Genomic DNA, 5,962 nt, shown 5'->3' with positions numbered 1-5,962 from the left:
ACACTTTTATTTTATTTTGTCAATAATTTTATAAAAAACGACCACATGTGGTCGGTTTTCTAGAAAAATTTTACAAAAATCAACCACATTTGGTCAGTTTTAGGGAAATTAATAAAAATATATTTTATTAAATAAATTAAATTCTACCCGACCCAACCAAATAAGACAATTCCCAAATTGAAACCGCGACCTACACACAAAAATTGGCAACATATAAACACCAAATCCATCATAATTTTAACCGCCGACTGCCGCCGCCGAAGAGAGTACCGCTGCCGAGCTTCCACCGCCACCCACGTACCATTTCCATTTCCATTATCCACTTAATTGATCAAGAGTATAAAACAATATAGATTATAAGATAAAATGCCACGAAGCTAAGCCCAAATGAATAGGACAATCTTGTCTAAAACCTCTGAAATTCCTTCCATTCCGTTCACCAAACACTCGACCATTCTCTACAGCCTCCACTGAATTTTCACTCCTATGTTCTCAAGGTTACATAAAAGAAGCTTTCAACAAATTTTCTTTCCTAATATGGAACAACCCATCACATTTCTCTTTCCTTTTACAATCATGCATCCAAGAAAACTCTTTTTCACTCACCAAACAGTTGCATTCACTCATAATAACCTCTAATTATTTGCGAGACAAATTTTTTTACAATCATTTGCTCAATGCATATACAAAATTGGGTCAATTAGATATTGCAGTTCAATTGTTTGATAAAATGCCTAAAAGAAATGTAATGTCTTTTAACATTTTGATTGGTGGGTATGTACAAATTGGTGATTTTGACACTTTGGTATCTTTATCATTGTTAGTGGCCTAGAATTTTCATTCCTCTTTTTATATAAATCGAATATTTGTAAGAACTTTGAATGTGGTTGGGAATGTGGAAATTGATTATTGCTAATGGTCAAGATTTTTCTTATTTTTCCTAATGGTCAAGATTTTTTTCTTCTATTTACCTAATGGGTTGCTTGAAATTTGATATTACTGTTTCACAGAATTCGAATTCGGGAAAAGGATTGCGTTGCTATTTTTTTGGTGATCGCTTATCTCTTTCTCTTTAATTTAGGCCAAGCAAAGGTAAGTTGATTTCTCTTTATTTTCTTATAATGAAGTCTTTAAATATAGTTTAGTTTGGGATTGTTCGCTGTAGAAGTCTTTGAAAGCCATAGAAATTTTGTGATGATTATATGGTGTGAGAGGGATATGCGACGCCTCTACTTATTTTCTTTATTACACTTGTTTAATTGTTTGACTTATACTATAAATGAATATGTTACTTGAAGGTGATTAAGTTTAGTCACTTGAAGGTGAACTTTTATTTTGAATTTTGTTGAAGCGTAGGTACTTGAAATGTGAACTTTTTATTTTGAATTTTATTACGCTTGGTAACTTGTGAGGCGACTTAGTCACTTGAAATTGATTAAGTATAGGTAGTTGAAAGGTGAATTTTTGTTTTGAATGTGGTTTAGTTTGATAACATGTGAGATGACTTAGTCACTTGAAATTGATTAAGTGTAGGTAGTTGAAAGGTGAATTTTTGTTTTGAATGTAATTTGGTTTGGTAATTTGTGAGGTGACTTAGTGACTTGAAATTGATTAAGTGTAGGTACTTGAAATGTGAATTTTTATTTTGAATGTAGTTTAGTTTGATAACTTGTGAGGTGACTTAGTGACTTGAAATTGATTAAGTGTAGGTACTTGAAAGGTTAATTTTTTTTTTAATGTAGTTTAGTTTGGTAACTTGGAAACTTGAAATTGATTAAGTGTAGGTACTTGAAATGTGAATTTTTCATTTTGAATATAGTTTAGTTTGGTGACTTGGGAGGTGACTTAGTGACTTGAAATTGATTAAGTGTAGGGACTTGAAACGTGAATTTTTATTTTCAATGTAGTTTAGTTTGGTAACTTGTGAGGTAACTTAGTCACTTGAAATTGATTAAGTGTAGGTACTTTTAAGGTGAATTTATCATTTTGAATATAGTTTAGTTTGTTTTTTTAGGAGATGACTTAGTGACTTGAAAATTTTGAAGTTGAGGAACATGAAATGTGAATTAATGTAGTTTAGTTTGATGACTTGGGAGGTGACTTAGTCACTTGAAATTGATTAAGTGGAGGTACTTGAAATGTGAATTTATCATTTTGCATGTAGTTTAGTTTGGTGACTTGGGAGGTGACTTAGTGATTTGAAATTGATTAAGTGTAGGTACTTGAAATGTGAATTTTTTATTTTGAATGTAGTTTAGTTTGGTGACTTGGGAGGTGACTTAGTGACTTGAAATTGATTAAATGTAGGTACTTGAAATGTGAATTTTTGTTTTGAATGTAGTTTAGTTTGGTAACTTGGGAGGTGACTTAGTAATAATTTTGTTATCACCAACAAGTTAGAGAAGATTTTTCCTCCAGGGTTCTTCGATGTGATGGAACATCTTCCCATTTTCCTTTTCCACGAAGCTCGGCTAGGAGGTCCAGTTCAAACTAGGTGTATGTATCTATAGAAACGGTAAGCAATTGTAACATATTTAAATTCATACATATCTTTTTAATATAGTAAATATCCAATCTTAAGATTATACAGGTCAATTGAAAAACTAAAAAGGGATCCCAAAAATAAACATAAGGTGGAAGGCTCTATAGTTGAGGCATAACTTGCAAGGGAAACGTCTCAATTTTATTCATACTACTTTGGTGATGAAGTTTTCTGTTTAAGAAATGAACAGAATCGTCATTAGGACGATAAGAATGAGCCTCATTTGCAATCGATATCAATTTTCAATCAGTCTGGTAGTAAGGCTAAAAAGACCATATTTCCCCGGCTCACTACCATGGAGCACAAATCAACAACTTTGTATGTGTTGCTGAATTGCCCGAAAGTTGAGCCCTCTCTAAAGTAAGGAGATTAAATATTAATATATCTTATTTATTTACTCATTCTCTTAAGGAAACTAATTGTGTTGCGCATATTGGATCTTCAGTTTATTTAAGGCTCAACTCCACAAAAATCAAGTGTATGCATTTTTTGCAACATGGTTTACATATGAGGTTCATAAGTGTACTAATATTTCTATAAATTGTAAACCTTTACACATTCTTCAACTAAAATCAATCGTATCCTGTTTACGATCCCTTTGTTCTCGCGTAAAATGCTTAAAAAGTGTATTATGCTCCTTATTCATTACGTAGTGATAAGTCTGATTGGTGGGCTGTAATCAAAATAAAGCTTATAGGATGGGTGGAAGTTCAGAATATGTTGGAGACTGCATATCAAAATAAAATGCAGATTGATAACCAGTTAGTGGACATTGATTTAGTGGATAGTTTGAATCACCCAGAAAATATATTTGAAGAAGTTAATATTGCAGAAGAAGAGGCTGAGTAGGTAGAAGATGAGGAAACTTCCGAAGCTGGTGAATGGTTTAGTGGAGAATCTTCAGGAGAGGTGGATTAGTTTGTGTAGGTTGTGTTTATTATGTATTGATGTATTTATGCTTTGTACCATTTACCTTTATGTTTGTTATTTAAGATTGATATGTAATATACTGTTTAAGATTGTTGTTTTCACTTTTCCATAATTTATGTAGTAATAGAAATATTCTTGTCTATCTCGTGTTGTTGGAGCGAGCCTAAACTTGCTATGGTTATGTAACTATTTTACTAGTGTTTTAATACTGATTTAGTGATTTGAAATATGAATTAGTAACTTGAAATTAGTTACTTGGAATGTTTTCTTATATATTCATTTTGTAAGTAATATCTACTTGTTAACTTTACATAATTTAGATGGAAGATAAGGGTGACAAAGGTAAGCAAAAAGTTGATCCTACAAAGGCAAAAAAGAAGAAACAACCTCCGCCTTATATACGATCGACAGGTATTCATATATCTGAGGGTCGGTTTGCTGACGCGCTAGCACGACCTTCATATTCTAGGTCGTCGCAGCATTCAGTTCCTGTTCCTAGGCATGTGGGTCCACTTCATGGGTCTACAATGACTCATTCTGCTCCCATCCCCGTGCCACCGCATTACAGTACTATCAGACGATCGCTGGCACATTCGGTCATCTACCATCGTCTGCAGTACCTCTACTACCAATCACCCACGTTCTCACAGTGATTCTGTTGGATTTATTGGAATGAATGATCTTCATCTTGGAGGCACTCCATCTAGTACTTCAGATCTATCCACACTAGTGCATCCACCAGCACTTAATCCACAGCCCAGAGACAAAGATGTTTATCGGAGGTGGTATATTATTCTATATGGAGTAGGGTAAGATTTCTAAATATAACAACATTATTCATTTTTAATTTTCTATATTATTATGCTCTATGAAATTACTGTTTGATATTGTGTTGTAGGTTTATGTCCGATGAGGGAATTGGAAAAATTACGACTAAATGCATTACTTGGCACTTCAACGGCTATTAGACCAATTGGCAAAAGGTTCCAGAAAATGAAAGAGAACAAATGTTTAAGGAATTTCATGTAAGGATTTAACTTATCGACTACTTAACACATTGCTAGAACAAAAAATTAAATATTATATTTTTGTTTTTGTTGTGGAAATATTTCTGGTGGGATGACACGCATGTCCATACTATAAAGAGGAATTTTTATAGAAGAGCTAGAGTCAGGATGAATGGTCTGTTGGATTATGCCAGAACGAATAGGGTATGACCGGGGTTTATACTCGAACCTATGTGGCAAGATTATCTTTGCTATTGGAATAGCGAAGAATACCAAGTATTGAGTGAGAAAGGAAAGAAAGTTAGGGCATCATCCAAGGGTGGCTCTCTACATACTGCGGGTGCAGTTAATTGGATTACTGTGGAGCAAAAAATGGTATGTAACTTTTGCAGTTTTAATTATTTGTTTCTATTTAAATTTTTAATTATTTGAAGACTAATAATTTTATCATATGCAGGCAAAAAAATTAGGTAGGAAGGTAAGACAAGATGAGGTATTCAAGGAGACCCATGTAAGGAAGAAAAAGAACCTAACTGATGAAGATGTCTGGGTTGAGCCTCGTGCAAAAGCTACCCATGTAAGAATCAAATTTTGTATTTATGAATCTTTTTCTCAAAGTTGATATTATTCAAGTACAAGTAGTTTAATTTTTTTTACTATTAATTTTAACTTTACTTTGAATACAGGACAAATATATGCAGCTCGTTAATGAGTATCATAGTACTCATCCTCCTGAAAGTCAGGGTGACACACTACCTGAAGATGTAGAGGAAGAGTTATGGAAAGAAACTATGGGTCCTCCAATTAGAGGCCAATACTACAGATACCACAGAAAATGTTTTAGCGAGAATGTTCGGTCTTTATCCTGCCCTACATCCTATCCCTCATCAGTTGATAGAAAAATTGTTGAATCACAAAAAAATACAATTTCTAAACTGACTAAAGAGCCTGCTGCACACAGAGAGAGGGCGAAGCAAAAGGAGGAGGAAACAACATCACAAATGAGCATGCTGCAGCAGCAGTTCAGCTCTTTTAGTCGATCTACAGGAATTCTTCCTCTTTGTCCTGGTGATGCGGTTCGAGTTGCAAAAGTTCTAGGCCCACTGGATAATATCACCACAGATGAGGAATCAGATCCTGTGTGTGCGGCTGAAGATGTGGATGACGAAGAGGATGATGAGTGGTAGTTTTTAGACTTTTGTATGTGTTGAAGTTTGGATTTGGATATGAGTTGTAGTTTTTACACTTTTGTATGTTTTGTATGTTTTTATGTATTGTATGCTGGTTGTTTGAATGGAATGTAGCATATATATTGTATGCTCGTTTGTTTGGCTGGTTGATGGAATGTAGCATATATAAGCTGTTATTTTAAAAAAATTACCAGAAAAACTGACCACATATGATCGGTTTTTAAAAAAGATTCCCAGAAAACCGACCACATATGGTCGGTTTTTCTGGTAATTTTAATAAAATCGACCACAAG

The sequence above is a fragment of the Capsicum annuum genome, chromosome 1, assembly GCF_002878395.1.
Source record: "Capsicum annuum cultivar UCD-10X-F1 chromosome 1, UCD10Xv1.1, whole genome shotgun sequence".
In the NCBI taxonomy this organism is placed as follows: domain Eukaryota; kingdom Viridiplantae; phylum Streptophyta; class Magnoliopsida; order Solanales; family Solanaceae; genus Capsicum; species Capsicum annuum.
Note: the sequence above shows the minus strand (reverse complement) of the source record.